The 19,139-nt window shown below is 36.6% G+C and overlaps 1 protein-coding gene across 5 annotated transcripts in view; it reads left to right on the top strand.

The window, feature by feature from the left end:
* The window catches only part of LOC134793586 (protein FAM13A), a 184,677-nt gene that overhangs the window by 145,017 nt on the left and 20,521 nt on the right, over positions 1-19,139 (top strand). For 3 of the 5 annotated variants that reach the window (XM_063765205.1, XM_063765204.1, XM_063765203.1), the window contains exon 1: positions 14,523-14,692. The exons of 1 other annotated variant lie outside the window; for it this stretch is intronic. The gene's annotated coding sequence lies outside the window, so the exon portion shown is untranslated. Of the gene's footprint in view, positions 1-14,521; positions 14,693-19,139 lie in introns of those variants that run through there. One more of the 5 variants, XM_063765202.1, reaches the window with a different exon arrangement.

Raw genomic sequence — 19,139 nt, 5'->3', positions numbered from 1 at the left:
ATTTTATAGTAGCATTTCGTTTCTGTAAAGGTCGCAGTTCAAACCTAACCTAACCTACTTTTTTAGTACCATTTCGTTTCTGTAACGGTCGCAGTGCTAACGTAACCTAACCCACTTAACTGATAGCAGTTTAACTTACTTTTCTAGTAGCATAACGAAATGCCACTAGAAAAGTAGGTTAGGTTAGGTGGGTATTCGGTGCGGGGTACGGGGGGTTGAGCGGGAGGGGCTAGTAATTTTGGCATCAGTTTACTTTATTTGGTAGTATGTATACATTTTTTGGTAATCATAGTGGTTTATTTAGGTAAAAAAAAATATCGCATTAATTTGGTCTTCAAGATTTGGTGATCATTAATGATTTTTGGTGATCATTCAATATACAGTGAAACTTGGTTAAGTGGGACCTGGATAAGTGGGAAACCTCTATAGCTGGGACTCATGGTGCGGTCCCGGCACTTTGGCGCTGAATTACCTCTGTTAGTGAGATAAAACAGACCTCTATAACTGAGATTAGTTGTTTCGATTTTATAGTCAAATTTACCTCTCTTACTGAGACTATATTTGAAAGATTACATTTGCTTCATTGCTTTTTAGAATGTTATAGGAATTGACCTCTGTATCTGAGATAACGTCAATCTATGACCTCTCTAACTTGGACTTTATTGAAGATCTTGGACTTTAGTCTAACCGAAAATTCCGCATTCGGTTAATTGAGTCTAAACGACTTCAAGTTTTATTTAGTTAGTTTGAGTAAGTAGTTAAAACTATCGACACGAAAAACCAAAAAAATATTTCATTTATTTAAGTTCTAAGACGCAATGAAGTCCGTTTTAAATTTAATTTAACAAAATCCATCCTTTGTAGAAGTAGCATCATTCAAAGTTAATTCGAATAAAAATTTTAACGGACCTAAAAACTATTAAAGGACAAGGATTATTTTGGTTCTGGCCTCGAATGTCCAATTTTCCAAATGCCCAGTCCCCGTGCGTCCAATTCCTTGAACGACCAATCCCCGTATGTCTAATTACCTGAACGACCAATCCCCGTATGTCTAATTACCTGAACGTCCGATCCCTGTATGTCTAATTACCTGAACGTCCAATCCCCGTATGTCCAATTCCTTGAATGCCTCCTCCTTGTACGTCCAATTACCCGAATGTCTAATATCTGATTCCCTGTACGTCCAATCTTTGTATGTCTAATGACCCAATTGACCGTTTCGTCTGTGATGAAACATCAGAACCTGGCTGGACGTCTAGTAGAGTAACAAATAGTCCGTGTGCCTACGAAATTCGCCACATATTGTTGGCCTACTATTCAGGTGACACTAAAAACCGTTTATTTACGAAATTGTAGAAAATTAAGAAATAAAATATTTTTACGAAAATAAAACATGGCTTTTATCTTTATTTTCTGAATTTTTATAATAAGTAGTTGCATTTTTTCAAAGCATTGATATAGAATAAGAGAACAGGATACACAATCAGCCCAAAAAAGTGGGGCCCATCGGAAGCTGCCCGGGCAGCTTACTGTCGCATTATTTTGTGGCATGGCTCAAACTGATACGAAAATATTTGCGGTTTATAAGGGGTTTATTTTAAATAATATTAATAATGTCTATACCGAGTGAGGTTCGAAAACTATTATTTAAGCTCGTAAATAATGACGACAATGTGCGAAGTCGACGTGTAGCGTTGTATACCGAAAAACTGCAATGTTTAAATTACAACTCCTAAACAAATTAGAAGGTTGGTGCTCTATAAATATTTTGATACTTAGCATTTAGCATATTTGGCATAGTACTTATGTATTTTTGAAGTGAAAACTTCTTTACCGGCGCTAGGCACTTTTTGAGGTGGGGAAAAAATGATAAACTCGAGACAGCGTAAGGCGATCACGTGACCGTAAGGTTTAGATGGCCACTCATTTAGATGGCATTTAAATCAATAAAGAAAAACTCAATGACATTACATGAAAAAGGTTCTAATCTTGTACGGGTTGAAATACGAGGATCTCACAGTTACATTCTAACTTTATATCACTCAAATATAATTCAATAAAGCTACATCTTGATGAAATCGCTAATAAAAGTGAACTCTAGTACTGGTGAATAAAACTCAAAATATCATGACCAAATATATTTAGATGCGAGGTCTGCAAGGTAACTTTACAAATTCTATTCGAATTTTAAACAATTAACGCTACAAATTTGAATTTCGAATTTTAAACAAGCTTACTGACCAGCAATTTCGGAACTAAAGTTTTTCAATAGAAAGGAGGATGGGTCAATTATACATAGTGCTGCAGACATTTTGGACTAGTCATTGAGTTTTCACTTCTGTCGGCACTCCCGGAGTGCAACCCGTTGTTTTTTTTTGTGATGGATTAATATTAAGGTATTATCGAGATAGGTCTTATTTACACTACATTTCATTTTTCTTCTTGTTACAATGGTATGTGGTGAGAAAGTGTTAACATTATGTGTTTATCGTTGACTGTACTTTACATAGTGGTAGAAACTATGTGAGCTGACTTTGAGTGCACGTCAACGTATATTTAACTTATATCCTTAGGTACCTTACGTGTGCACAGAAAATCAAAAATATTTTCTAGTATCAAAACTATAATTCCTACTACACAAAGTGTGACCAGTCCAAGATTTTTTGAATTTCCCGCCAAACATTGTGTAATATTTCAGTAGCCAGACTCTAAGAGTCGTACCCGACATGCAATTCTTATCGCTATTCTAATGATCAGTAAGATAATAAAAACTTATTATAAAAAAAATGAAACCGACTTCAAAAAGGATGAAATAAAATATTATCCTTTTTATGTCTATGCGTTACCAACTGATATGTTTGAAGTCGGTGCCAAGCCAAATTTTGAAGCATACCATGACTTTGGTGCGATTCGATAAGGATTTACATACGTTGGATTGCCTTACACGACGACAATGAACGTACTTTCTGTAGGTACAGTCGACGTTAAATATATGTTTACACTTTTCACCTTATTACAAAGGAGTAAGATGCAAAAGTGTAAACATATCATTGACGTCGACTGGACCTAAGAACACACCTCAGAACACACGATCAAACCTTCTTGGCGCAGTCCGTACCATATTTGTCGGCACATTAGTGTAAATATAAATGCATTTTTTTTCGTCGTATTTTTTAAAGAGCATTTCTTACTAATGCTCGAACAGTCTATAGCACGCAAGTGTGGGATTGGGACTGAGTTATTTCCCGTCCCTTATCCAGAGGACTACATTTCAAAATATAAAACAATTCAAGGAATTTACCTTCTTGCCAAATTTCACCTAAAGAGGTTCAGTTGTTTAGCCATGAAAAGGCGACAAAGAGGCAGACAGAATTCTTTACACATTTATAATAGTTATTAGTACAGTTCTAATGGGATTTATAGCCATAAAGCTGATTATTTTTGACTGGGTATTGTTACTACTTGGCTTGGCGCCGACTTCAAACATATCAGTTGGTAACGCATAGACATAAAAAGGATAATATTTTATTTCATCCTTTTTGAAGTCGGTTTCATTTTTTTTATAAAATGTTTTTATTTTACCATTTTTAGTTTTAACGCATTGTTAAGAGCGCGACGCAGGAATGAAAAACAAGATCATGTTTAACACTAAATTCCTTTCATCATGTTTAACACTAAATTTTTCCAAAGTGTACCTATTACTTTAGTAAATATGTAATCAGGAATTTTCTCGAGTCCGTCTGGGAAATTATAATTCCTGTCAACTAAATCCATCCGCCCGCCCCGCCACTGACCCAATCCCTCAGCCCCCCGATCACTCAACCTCACAGCACATCAACCCCTGATCCAGGAACCCCTCGATCCTGAACCAGCAACCCTTCAACCGCCATTCCCCGACCCCTTAATCCCTGACCCCTTAACTCCTAACCCTAACCCCCGATCAGTAGCCTTACCAGCTTACCACGAGTTTGACATTGATATATTCGCTAGCATGTGTGTAACTTACTTCCTATGCACCTCGCTCGTACTAACCTTAGTGTGAGCGAGATGCATAAAAAGTTTTTACATTTAGATGCATAAGACGTTAGCGAATATGTCAATGTCAAACTCGTGGTAAGGCTACAGTTGCAGTACATCAAATTGGTGGTTTTCGGAAGCAAATGCTCGAGTTACTTTAGAAAACCCCGAAATCACTTAACACGTGCCTTTAAAAATTGAGGAGTTCCCTCAATTCCTCATGGATTCCATCATCAGACCAGAACCAAAAATAATACGGAAACACCTTGGAGGTAACTTCTTCCAAACAAAAAAAGAATTACTCAAATCGGATCACAGGTACCTAATCGCTGAACATACTTGCATTTAAAGAAATCATCATCATTATCATCAAAATAATCATCATCAGGTCTACTTCATTAAATTGGTGGTTTTCGGGAGAAAATGCTCGAGTTGCTTAAGAAAACGCCCAAAACACCATGCATGTGCCTTTAAAAATTGAGGAGTTCCCTCAATTCCTCATGGATCCCATCATCAGAACATAACCAAATTAAAATGGGACCAACTCGGAGGTAGCTCCTTTCAAACAAAAAAATAATTACTCAAATCGGACTACGGATGTCGGAGTAATCTGTGAACGTACATAGAAAAAAAAAATAGCCACAACCGAATACAGAACCTCCTCCTTCTATGAAATTGAAGTCGGTTAAAAAGTAAGTTAAATGAGTGGTAAATGTACATTTCCATGAACGCATAAGACCGTGAAGTAAGTAAAATAAAGGTATCAACTAAAAAGGTATCCGTTGGTAATGGTACACAAATGAATAAAATTCAATACTAGGTATATTTTTGAAACGGTACCGTTAGAGCAGTTTCGCACTACGTCCGATCCGACTCCGTGAAACCCAGTACCCGTTGTTGTAGCCGTAGATCTATTTCCATGGTGATATGGACATTCAGGGAATTGGACATTCGATAAACGGACATTCGGGAATTAGACATTCGAAGAAAATGGACATTTAAGGAATTGGACCTTCGAGCAAATGGACATTCCGGGAATTGGACCTTCGAGCAAATGGACATTCCGGGAATTGGACCTTTGAGCAAATGGACATTCCGGGAATTGGACCTTCGAGCAAATGGACATTCGGGAAATTAGACATTCGAGGAAAATGGACATTTAAGGAATTGGACATTCGAGGCCATAACCTTTTTACCTTTATTTATTGTTGATGATTACAATTCATACATAATGTTGACAAAATACCTTATTTACCACCTCTATATCTGAAATAACCTCTTTTCTCACCTCTATTAATGGATCACTCTATAAATGAGACAGAAATTTATTTTTCACTTCAGCAGCTCGAACAAGGGTACTTTGCTTCTTAAAAATAGTGAGCAAAATGCGATTTTGCTCACTGAGTGAGACAAAATGACATTCAAGTGACCTTTATAGTCAAATGTCATTTCAACATGCGGGGTCTAATACAAGTTCGAAATACTTGGGTTCTATTATCTCTGTCCCTTTCACACTGTAAGCAAAAAGAAACAGACGAATAAAAGTTCAAGCGACATTCAACGGTATATTGACTGTTTATAATAGACCCCCGAAAAACTTCAGAACGCATCGTTCCAAACCAAACCACGTACGAGCTCCGTACGAGTATGAATTCTTAATAATTATTTAATTAAAATAAAGTTTAAGATTTGATAAAAACTATATTTTACTACTATATTTTAGGTATTTTATTGTACAATTAAAATAATGAACTCAAAAAATACACAGATTACCACGCAAAATTAATTATTTTACTTTTAAGAATCTCTACTACAGTTGACAAATAGTACGTATCCGCAATTCGGACCGTATCTTACAAAGTTTTTTTTTACAAAAAAAAAAGTTGTCGGTTGAAGTGTCAGTTGTTGATGTTCGTTATTTCCATATTATTTTACTGACATTTATTATTACGTTTTGTTTTTGTGTTCGATTGCGGTAATTAAACTTAATTGTTTGTATATCTTAAGAAAACATCAGTGCATAGGTATTGAGCGACGAAGAAGGATTACATTTTTCAAGTTGTCTAATAGGTATGTTCTCACTGCTAAGATGTGAAAAATTTTGTGTACTACACGAGATCAAAATTATTTACATCTCGTGCGCTTTTGAGTCCCTTACTACGCTCAAGCAAAATAAGCACTCGAAGAAATATCAAACTTTGATCTCTTGTTGTACAAATAACTATATACCTGGCTAACTGAGACCCTGTGTAAGTGGAAAACCTCTTTAAGTGAGACAAATTTGCTCGTCCCTTGAGATCCCACTTATCCAGGTTTCACTGTATTTGGTATTTGAATACAATTTGAAGTGCAGTCGTAATTAAAACGGTGGTACTTTTGTATTTTTAGGCCTTATTTTTTGGTGTTCAGTAATTTTTTTTGGTAAGCATGATTTTTTTATTTAGGGTACCAAAGTATTTTTTGGTGGTCATTATATTTGTAGCCTTTATTTAATAAAGATAACAATGTAACACTTTAAACTCTCGCTTTTTGTACACATCATATTTAATTACACAAACAAAGGGTCTACCGTCGGAATTAAAGGTAAAAACAATGAAATTATATCGCGGTAGACCCGTTTGTGTAATTAAATATAAAGATAACAATTACCTTATTTTTGTTATGATGATGTATTATGATGGTATACTGAAAAAGGTTTCCCATGGGACCGATATGATAATCGTGAAAAACTATACCTCATAATATACGTCTACTTCGACCCTAAAGGTGTGCATTAGATTTTTTTTGCGGTTTCGTGGTTCTAGTCCCATGTGGAAATTTGTTGAGTATGACCATCTTACAACGTTTTTGACAATCTGTATCACGACGCTAAAATCACCCAGTATATTATTTAAATAGTAGACTACCTACATAGCTTAGCAAGCAAACATTTTTTTTTATTTTAAACATTTTATTATAAAACATATGTTGAAGGGTTTATTTATAATCTCTTAATTAGGTATTCTATATTTAAATATCTGCAAAGAAATTCGTCTTCGACTTTGTAATAACACGAATATAAACATTTAATGTAATCGTGTAAAGGTTAAACAAACCCACAAAAGCGAATGTTGTTGTCCCATCTTTTTAAAACGAAGTAGGAGCCTAATTCCCAGCTGTGAATTTTCTTAGCTTAAATGGCCTTTGAACTGAAGTAGCTTTGTTCTTGCTATGACTTTCAGAAACTGAAACGACCGACGCAAAGCTAGCCCTTCAACAAAAAATGCTAAGCTGGAGCCCGTTTCATGTTTCTTATTTTGTTACGGTTTTGTGTTTTTTTTGTACTATATTAGGGTTCCGTACCCAAAGGGTAAAAACGGGACCCTATTACTAAGACTTCTCTGGTCGTCCGTCTGTCTGTCCGTCTGTCTGTCACCAGGCTGTATCTCATGAACCGTGATAGCTAGACAGTTGAAATTTTCACAGATGATGTATTTCTGTTGCCGCTATAACATCAAATACTAAAAAGTACGGAACCCCGGTGGGCGAGTCCGACTCGCACTTGTCCTGTTTTATTTTGAATATCTATAGAAATAACTTTATTAGGAATGAAGAAATAACAACATGACAAATATGGCTATTGATTTTATTTTGATATGACCTTAAAGTTCGCTCACGATGATCGGTGAATGCGAAATTAAGTGAAAGGGTTCCGTCTATTTGGCATAATTTCCGTGACCCGAAACGCATCTGGCATAACCTATTTGGCAGAAATGTTTTTCGACGAATGTTAAATTTGCAGAAAGCTTAAGTTTGTATAATATGCAATAGGCCGAATGTTTGCAAGTCCGAATCTTAAATAGACTACTATTATTTTGGCCGACTTTTGATACGAATAATGTTATTTAGCGTTTGTTTAAATGTCCGAAATTTGATTTGCATACTCTGTTTAGCATAATAGGATTTAGGCGAATATTTACATCGCAGAAAACGTATTTCGATTCTTTCTATTTCGTATAACTTGTATGATCTAAAACGCATCTGTCATGAGCAGAATGTCTTTCGACGAATGTTAAAATTAAAGAAAGCGTCAGATTGTATAATCCAAGTCTAATTTATATTTAACAATACACAAAGCACCTAAATATGTGGCAGAGCCGTAACTAAAAGCTCTGCCTACATTTATAATTCGTAAAAAAAACATTGTTATTGTATTTTTGAAACTTTGGGTGGGAACATATTATTGGCATTTTGGTTGTATACATATTGTTAGCTCAAAAAAAAAATCCGAATCCGAGCACCCCACTATCCACGTGGTCTTGTCTGTCCTACCTCTAGAGTGTATGTAAAAAGCCGGAGACGCGGAGGGGAAGCAGCCCTCGCTCGCCGTAGCAAAGCGCAGAGCACATAGCATAAGATCATTGTTATCTTTATGAAATAAATAAATTGATTGATTGATTGATTGATAGCATTAGCGCCTGCGCTTTGCTATGCAAGGGCGAAGGGGCTGCTATGCCCGTAGCACCGGAGCAGATGCGGAGCCCAACAAAAAAACTGTTGCTAGAAAAGTGGGTTAGGTTAGGTTAGAACTGCGACCCCACGGAAACAAACTATTGCAAGAAAAGTGGGTTAGGTTAAGTTAGATCTGCGACCCCACGAAAACAAACTGTTGCCTGAAAAGTGGGTTAGGTTAGGTTAGAAATGCGACCCCACATAAACAAACTGTTGCCAGAAAAGTGGGTTAGGTTAGGTTAGAACTGCGACCCCACGAAAACAAACTGTTGCCAGAAAAGTGGGTTAGCTTAGGTTAGAACTGCGACCCCACGAAAACAAACTGTTGCCGGAAAAGTGGGTTAGGTTAGGTTAGAACTGCGACCCCCAAGAAAACGAACTATTTCCAGAAAAGTGGGTTGGGTTAGGTTAGAACTGCGACCCCACGAAAACAAACTGTTGCCAGAAAAGTGGGTTAGGTTAGGTTAGAACTGCGACCCCACGAAAACAAACTGTTGCCAGAAAAGTGGGTTAGGTTAGGTTAGAACTGCGACCCCACGAAAACAAACGGTTGCCAGAAAAGTAGGTTAGGTTAGGTTAGAACTGCGACCCCACGAAAACAAACTGTTGCCGGAAAAGTGGGTTAGGTTAGGTTAGAACTGCGATCGCCAAGAAAACGAACTATTTCCAGAAAAGTGGGTTAGGTTAGGTTAGAACTGCGACCCCACGAAAACAAACTGTTGCCTGAAAAGCGGGTTAGGTTAGGTTAGAACTGCGACCCCACGAAAACAAACTGTTGCCTGAAAAGTGGGTTTGGTTAGGTTAGAACTGCGCCCCCAAGAAAACAAACTTGCCAGAATTGAAATTATGAGAAAATAATAGTTGCGAATTGCAAAACATTCGGCGAATTAATTTCCGCCAAAAAATATTCGGCCTACAAGTCAACATATATGATTCTTGCAAGTATGCAAAACATTTCTATGCCATAAGATTTTATGCTTGTAGTACTTTATGCTTAATGGCGAATTATGCAAAAATAAATTATTACAAATAAAATTATGCGAAATGAAACAGATACCAGGTCTCGATTCGGACAATAAATTTCTGCCAAAAGATACTTCGATCAATAAAAATTATGCGTAGAGTACGTATGCGCAACAATCCAGTACCAAGTGAGTTTATGCTAACAGTATATTGTGCCTAAAGTTATTATGCACAATAGAATTATTACAAAAAAAATTATGCCAAAGATAGGGGAACCTAAGTGAAAGTCGTACGCGATGCGCGTCACCAAGACGATTGTCAGAGTCGTATCAAAACCAGTTCAAAACCATGACAAATTGTAAAATTACAATCGACCCCACTCTGCCAAGCTGAGGTGATATTGAAGTCGTGATCCCGAATGTTAAAAATGTATTCATCATCATCATCATCATCATCATCATCATCACCATCATCATCATCATCTCAGCCATAAGACGTCCACTGCTGAACATAGGCCCTTGGACCTCCATTCGTACCGGTTGGAAGCGACCCGCATCCAGCGTCCTCCGGCGACCTTAACAAGGTCGTCTGTCCATCTTGTGGGTGGACGTCCTACGCTGAAGAACGTATTATGATGGTCATACTGAACAAGGTTTCCCATGTGAAAAGATATACCTCTGGGCCCATAATAAAAATAAATAAAAATATATTTATATACCAACACAAAAAACAATGAATTGCATGTGCAATATACGTCTACTTCGGACCCTAAAGGTGTACATTAGATTTTTTCCGGACTTCGTGGTTCTAGTCCCATACGTCATAACTCGCAGCAGGTATTTTCCGCTCAGTAACGAAAATCTTCCACAAAGGCAAGCCTTACAGAAGTAGGTAGGGCAGAGGCTTTGTGCCAAGACAAAACGTGCCAGTTTTAGCAGTGAGTGGGTGTGTACTGTGTAACTCAAACTTTATTTTCAGCGTTTTACATTCGGATTGTTGCGTGGACTTTAGAAGGAATATATTTATCTTAGTAGGTATAAAATAAGTAGAGTATGTGCGGAAAGAGAGAATCGTAGAATGTATTGGACCCCATACATTTCACGACTCTTTTCTTTCCGCACGGACTCTATATATGTATATTATGATAACAGATACAGACTATGCAGTTAGCAACATTTAACTGTTTTCCTAATATGGCTGTATCTTCTACTGAGGTGTACAATAAAGAGTATTCTATCTATATAAGGTGCTAACAAATTAGTCACGGATATTTTTACAGCTGATAGTACTCGGTTCTCGGAGTACATTTAAGTATGAAACATCATTGGTTTTGTTATGTTTTTTTGGAGAAAACTAGGAAACAAATTTGCTACGTTATAACACCCTGTTAATAAGATAATTAAATGAGACCTCTTTAGACATTCTAGAACCTTTTTAAACTTGACGTGACGTGACATGACAGACAGTGTTAAATATCTTCACAGGTACATAATAGGGCTTCGAGCAACACGGAAGGGAGGCGGCATTCGCACTATTTCCCCTCTGCCGAGGTACAAGATTAGCGCGTCAATCTAATCTAGCGCGGGTAATAAAACTAGTTGCACTTGGATTTTTCACTAGACCGAGTCCAGACGCGCGCGTGAACACTGCTGCACAAAAATGCCTGTTTGCTCGGTTTTTTGTTATAAAAAGAGGTCGGGGACATCAAATTTACAAAAAGAAAGTGTTACATTTCACATGTAATATTTTTTTTACATATCATACGTTTAATTACATTCATACACAATTATTATATTTTAGTCTCATGTAATTGTTGGATTTATCGATTTTGCTCGCTCAGTACAAATTGCGGATCGGTCGAGCGACAAATCCGACTTCTCATCTCTCAGAATACAATAACATACTTCAACGAAAATGTGTTAGTGTGCGTGTTGTGACACTTGTCACTCGTCCGTACACAAAAAGAGATCGAGGTTTGCAAGATTTGTCTTTGACGTGTGTCATTTTCTATGTATTTGTGTCGTCATTACAGATTGGATTTTGTATGTAAGTGTGTGAGAAGTGCGACTGTGTGCACCTTTCCCCCCGCGAAAAATGGCAGAAAGATTTGTACGGTGAGATATCGCTTGGGCCCCTCCCTTTCGATGTGTCGGAAGCCGGTGTTGCTCGAAGTAATAGGGTGATTATTTTAAAAATAATTATAATATTCTTTTTTGTTCGGTAAATGAAAACAAAAGAAATATATACAAAGGTTCCTTAATTACAGTTAAAAGTTAATTGTTTTAATGCAATGTATTATTTCTTAAAATATCCGTGACTAATTTGTTAGCACCTTATATATTAGCACAGACACCTAATTAATGAATAATGTGTAGGTATACACTAAACCCCTTATTCATAAAACTTTACGGGCCTGATTTAGTTCAATTATGTTTTATCCCATTCTTACAAATACATAAGGCAAAATGACTGATAAGGACAAACGATTATTAGCTAATACAGGTTCGTAGCGCGTTTATGAATAAGGAGGTAAATATAGACAGAATCACTACACTGCTAAAAAGTTGCAAACTTGTACCGTAGCGATTAGAAAGAAGAGTGAGCGCGTCTTCGTGAATGGCACTAACTGACATATATCCACAGGTAAAAAAACAACGGGTTGCACTCCGGGAGTGCCGGCAGAAGTGAAAACTCAATGACATTGTAACAGTTTTTCGATCAGGTGACGTTTCTGTCTTACGAAGCATCTTACGTCTTACGCTGTCGCGAGTTTAACATTTTTTCTCCACCTCAAAAAGTGCACAGCGCCGCTAAAGAAGTTTTCACTTCAAAAAGTGAATATTGCTGACTTTGCTTCCATGACTTAAAATACCTACCTATATAAACTTGCATTAAGTACTAAGATACTGCATGACAGACAACGAACGGCCTAACCCATTGTAGGGTTTAACCTTCAAATTAAAAAAAGAAGTTCTGTAAATGTTGTCCGCCCTACGATAAAAACGTTTTTTTTTAATTCCTTAAGAATACACTAAATACGCCCGCGACTTCGTCCGAAGTTTTTAGTGTATGACGGAATGTTCTGCGCTCGGCAAAACTCGGTGATCTGTAGGCACGGCCCGAGCCTCGCCGGCCGGCAAGCGTGCGCTTCTACATGTTTACATACTAGTGATGGACGAGTGCTTTATCGATAACGTCGACTTTTCCTATAACATTAATATTTATTGCATTAATTTTCGGTGTGCTCGGCAAAATTCGATAATCTGTAAATATTGCCCAAGCATGGCCGGTAAGCATAGCCGGTCGACTATCTGGGTGCTACTTATTGTTAGTTCAAATCTTATTTACAATGTTAGACCAAACAAACAAACTAAAATATACTTACCTACTGCTAACATATACAATAAATAACTGAAACGTTAAAGTTTAGATCATAAATATGAGAATAATATTTACCTACACATTTAATTAATTTATCTATTCAAACTTTATTGCACAAAAGATAAACTGTACAAAAGGCGAAATTAATGCCATGAGTTATTCTCTACCAGTCACCTTAGGGCAAAACAGAAAATATTGTAGAAAAATATTGTATTGTGTCTACTTCATGAGGTATTTTCATGAGGTCTAAATTATCTAATTATTTTAATATATTGTAACCCCCATTTATTAGGTAGGTAGGTACCTATTTGTTATCAGTTTTATGAATGACATCCCAAAAAAGGCCCCATGACCGACTTGCGTCAAAGTTTATGATGAAGTTCGATATTCCGCTTAGTTCTCAGTCTCTAGAAAATTAGAAATGTCCCAACTTCCAACCTGTATATATTTTATATACTTATCGTTGTAAATATAGAGCTGTCCCTAAGAAAGGTACATTATGCTAGTAGCAAGCGACCGACCCCAATTTCTCCCGGGACCAGTCTGAAAATCGGCGCGGAGCCTTCTGGCACTGCACATGCTGAGACTGGGACCCTTTGCTTCACCATAGATTTAAGTTACCTATACGTTTTTATGTTAAGTTTAGTTGATAAGTTTAAGTTTATTTTGTATTTCTAGTTTTATTTCTTTTTTTTCCGTAAATTGTATGTTAAGGTGTGGCAATAAATATTATTTTATTTATTGTCTGAGTACCCACAACACAACACAAGCCTTCTTGAGCTTACAGTATCGCGTAGGGCTTAATCAATTTGTGTAAAAAATGTCCTATAATATTTATTTATAATTCCATAATATCTAGGAAGACTGAAGACAACCTGGAAAAACTTATGGTCACTGGAACGGTAGCAGGAAGGAGAGTAAGGGGCTGCAGTCTCACGGTGGTCTGACTAGCGGCTCGAATCGGGAAATGAATTAGAGATTAACTAGATACGATATAGTAAAGATATGTGACGTCCCACGGGTAAAGTTACCTTATGGCGGTTGGCGCTTACGCTATTATTAACGCCGCTCCAATATTATTGCGGCGCTATGCGACGTAAGCGCCAGCCGCCATAAGGTACCTTTTGCCGTGGAACGTCAAATATCTTTACTATTTCGTATCTAGTGAATCTCTAATTAATTTCCCGAATCGCGGCGCCAGCCGCCATAAGGTACCTTTTAAATAAACATAAAAGTAAATAATAAATATTATAGGACATTCTTACACAGATTGATTGATTGAGTAAGCTCAAGACGGCTTGTGTTGTGGGTACTCAGACAACGATATATATAATATATAAATATGTACTTAAATACATAGAAAACAACAATGACTCAGGAACAAATATCTGTGTCATCACACAAATAAATGCCCTTACTGAGATTCGAACCCAGGACCATCACATATCTTTACTATATCGTATCTAGTTAATCTCTAATTCATTTCCCGAATCGAGCCGCAGGTCAGCAAATTGTTACCTATCCATCAAAATCCATGATACCTTAGAATTCGCAAGAGATCGAAAGGCCTGGAACTCTGCCATCCGGAATCATGTGATGGGAGGTCACTACCCTCTGCACTGAGGAGAACGAAGCAAGGAGAAGGATTCCATAATATAATTTCCCTATCGATGTAAATATTTCCCGGCATCACTACGCCCGTTGAGCCCAGCCCCTCAGTCGGTGAAGCCGGGAGCCCGCGCGCGGACGTCCGCCATTTTGTTAACCCGCCGCCGTCCTTCAATCAGAAAACGCACAATCAATCAGCAATATTTACCCACGGATATAACCACAAACAAAGGTAAGCTCGTTTTAGGCAATTTTGCGCCAGTCTTATTTAATGAACCTTGAGACTCAAGGACGTTTCTTGTGCGACACTTCCGGAGTAAATAGTCTGCGCTTTCGAGAGAGATTTATAAATACAATAAGTCGGTTTATTTACAATATATTGAATAGACATAGAATGTTGGTTCGGAACTGCATGATTTAGAAAAAAAAACACGATATATTTTTAATCGGATAAAAAACATTGAGCTCAGTTTGGTTGAATGTTTATTTAAGATAATAGATAGTGTAGTTTAAGATAAGATAGTAGTGTTATTGATACAGTACCTAGATGTATATAAAACAATCGATCCTAACAGACATAAGCCAAGGGTTATGCGAGCTTCGGCAACAATGATAAGAGACACGCCCCGCCCCGCGCCGATGAAACCGGGTCAAGCCACTACCGGTTCATTGAATTTTCATTTTCTATACCTGACTAAAAACTAAACTTACAATATATTATACTAACAATACAACTTCGTTAGGAAACCATGTACATGTAAAGACATTGACAAACGGCGCGATTCGGGAAATTAATTAGAGATTCACTACAAATGAAATAGTAAAGATATGTGACGTTCCACCGCAAAAGGTCTCTTATGTCGACTGGCGCTTACGCTATTATTAACGCCGCTCCAATATTCAGCTGGGGCAATGGTACCTTTTTCCGTGGAACGTCACATATCTTTACTATTTCATTTCTAGTGAATCTCTAATTCATTTCCCGAATCGCGCCGATACAAAGGCGGATACAATTTTATGCATAGTTACATACCTATGTGAATATCCTATTAAAAATTGGAACGCTAGCAGTTAATTGATCAATACGTAATTAAATTATGTACCTACCTACAATATATCTCAGGTAGGTATTATTAAAAATGTAATTAAGAATAGGTACAACTTTATTATTGAATGAATGAAAACATTTATTTTCAGGCAACTATTGGCCCATAGATAAATACCTTAAAACTAGCATACATATTATTACAAAATATATCTTAAAACTAAAAACACAATTATGGCTGCGATGCAGTTCGCAACCCCGCAGTGTCAGGGAGCCGGCCGCGGAACCGCCGGAACTTGACACCCTTCGGCCAAAACTCCTCCTTGGTGAAGGTCGCTAGATGTTCAGTCGGAACGCTCAGCACAAAAGAATTAAAATTCACACTGTATTATTACTGTATTATTGCTAAGATAACTTTATATTTCACTAGCGACCCCCCCCCCCTCCCCCGGCTTCGCACGCACAAAACCTTAACAAATTATACACCTAAACCTTCCTAAGGAAGCAACTATATTGATAGGTGAAAACCGCATGAAAATGCGTTCAGTAGGTAGTTTTTGAGTTTATCGCGAATATACATACACACAAACAGACCGACGCGGCGGCGGCGGGGGACTTTGTTTTATAAGGTGTAGTGATTTACAAATCGACTTTAAAAATTTACAATAATTATATTACTTATCCCTTAAAATAACTCTATATATTTTATAGTAGATATGTATTAGGAACACAAGGATAGTGTTTATTTTTTGCCTAATAATTACGATACAATATGGTAGGTTAGTACAAACAATTTTTGTTAACGTTTATTTTGTTGTTGTTTTAAATTAGGCCGTAGTGCTGAAAAAATGCATGATACTCGTACTGGTATACTCCTAAAAAAATAAGTTCGTTTAATAAACTTCGAAACCCGTTTTCTTATTTGAGAGAGAGAGAGAGAAGAGATTTCATTCAGGTAGATGGACAGCTAAACATAGTTAAAGTTATTACCATAGCTATAAACTGGTCGGCGTACATTTCCAACTGCACCACCCGCGCACGGAAGACGGATTTAGACTTCACACGATTAAGCAAACTTGCCGAGTTGGATGCAATTTATGTTTTAGGGGTAGACCAAGAAAAGTCTGCAACGATTTTGTGAGCACACGCAGTGCAAGTGTTCTTTTAAACGTCAATCTTCTATGAAATTATGACGTATAGGGTAAGACCTCCAGGAATTATCCAAGTTTGAAAAATAATTTCTCAGCATTCATTAATAATTTCAATAATTATCCGCAATTTAATGAATCCTCATTTAATAAATAAGGAAGTAATTTCTGCGATTTTTTATTACTTTCATAGTTTTTGAGTTATAGCAGAATTTATCAAAAACTGCCCAAAAACCTAATGAATGAACATAAAAACTAGTGAATGAACACCGCAAAACCCAGTGAATGAACATCATTTAGATCTTTTTAATCAGCTTTAAAAAAACATTTTTAACACAAAAAACGTTTCCAGCTCTATTTTAGTAGGTATAGCGAAAGCGTTAATATATTTTTATCTCCTCCATATTGATTTCAAATAGATTAGAATGTAATAAAATGATGGTTATTCAACAGAACCTATTCCATATTAATAAGAAAAAGAGAATCAACCTTTAAAACAAGAAACAATAAGCATATTCTGATAAAAAAAGGTGAGGATCATCAAATAATGCTTAAAATAATAAACTTGTCATTGCATTGTTCGTGGTTACATTGTTCAGACATAGAATTAGTAGAAATCTAATAAATGAACACCCCAAATGTTGTATTGTTCATACATAGGCATGAAAAATCCAGTAAATGGACCATAGAAATTTTGTTTGTTCCAATACTGGCTGTAAGAATCAGAATCGTTTTCTATGCAGGACCACAAAAAACAAGCTCAATACCAATTCGTTTACACATAAATTTAGAAAAAAATTAAATCTAGACGACACCAGTAAATGAACACACCGTTCATTTACTGGTTTCAGAACATTTGATAAGCCAGTATTGGAACTATAAAAAATAAAGACTTAATCACATAATACGCCGACAAAGTGTACATTTATAGAAGGTTTAACTCTTAATCTAACCAAATAACCAAACTTTGTACAGGTAAACGTTAAATAAGCACTTCATATGTTGCTCCAAACGTACACTGTTCTTATTTGGGATATAATTTTTGCATATAAAACTTTAAAACCAGAAATACGTAAACTTCAAACGCCAGTCACGTTCAACCTGGACGAAAATAAATATAGCAGGGGTTGAAATTGCATAGGAAATAGAGTTGTTAATAAGAAAAAAAATACGAAAAGTGGTGGAAATTGCTGTATTTCTTATTTTAGACAAAAAACGTGATTTTGTTCTTTCACTGGGGGGTGTTCATTCACTGGAGGGTTTACCCTACATAACACTTGCACTGCGTGGGCTATCAAAATCGCTGCAGACTTTTCTTGGTCTAACTAGAACACAAACGTATATTTTCCCAATATATTACATAGAACAAAAAACATTTCTAACACCGGTGTTCATTGCCTGTAATCATCCTGTAATGCACAATAAAGGCACAATAGGTAAATGATTCTAAATGGTTAGCGAATGAACAAGTAGTTATTTAGGGCAACTGGTTTTCTCTGATATTTAACTCCCATGCTTATACCTGAAAAGACTTTTGGTTAATATACTAAAATAACGCTAAGTCCTATAAATAGATAATATAAGAAATAAAAAAATATTTGCTGCAGCCCGAGTATGTACCTAGTGTACCTACATCAGCCATTCTCTAAGTGTGTTCCGCGGAACCCTAGGGTTCCGCGACACCCCTGCAGGGGTTCCGCAAGAATTTAGAACACTATGCTTTAGCCGCCTCGAAAAATTTTACTATGCAAAAAACACACTTCTAAAAACTATTGTTTTATTGTAGGGTTCCATCAAGTATTTCGCTTTCCAAAAGGGTTCCGTCAAAAAAAGATTGAGAACCGCTGACCTACATCATTAAAATCTGTTGTGGTATACTCAGTCAATCGAATTTGGTTTTGATGTTATTAGACTTGAACGAAATCATTGGTCGCACGCGTAATTAAGTACGCAAAGGCACGAAACATTGAACATCAGATTTTGAATCTAATCGAAATACCTATGCTTAACATCGCTGAAATGTGATGTTCAGATTGTTCAGATGTTCTTAAAGTTAAAGTATTCAGCAAAGTCCGATAGTAATACAATTAATATAGGTATTATTTCATTCATTTATTTTCTATCTTAAGGTATTGTTGTTATTAAAGAAGGCGAAAACATAGACCGTACATATTTTACCGAAGAGTGTTCCTACCCTTAAAATATAGTAGTTAGTTGGCTAAAAACCATTAACAACGTGAGATGGTTCTCCAAATTTTATTTTTCCAAGTTTAATAATTGGCAGATACTAATCTACCTACTCTGTATGCGATTGCCATAACCAAGATGACCTCTGAAGTGAAGAAGGTTACGTGGAGGCATACGTGGAGGTGTTATTAAAGAACAAATAATGTAGATTTCTCTCTATTTTAGTTAAGTAAGTAGATACTTTGTAAGGATGGCGGCAAGTTGGCGGCATTAGCGGCCCGATTCGAACTTTAAGATAC

This window comes from Cydia splendana, chromosome 9 (assembly GCF_910591565.1).
Source record: "Cydia splendana chromosome 9, ilCydSple1.2, whole genome shotgun sequence".
NCBI classification, from domain to species: Eukaryota; Metazoa; Arthropoda; class Insecta; order Lepidoptera; family Tortricidae; genus Cydia; species Cydia splendana.
The sequence above is the reverse complement of the archived record's forward strand: the minus strand, read 5'-3'. Positions and strand labels throughout refer to the sequence as shown.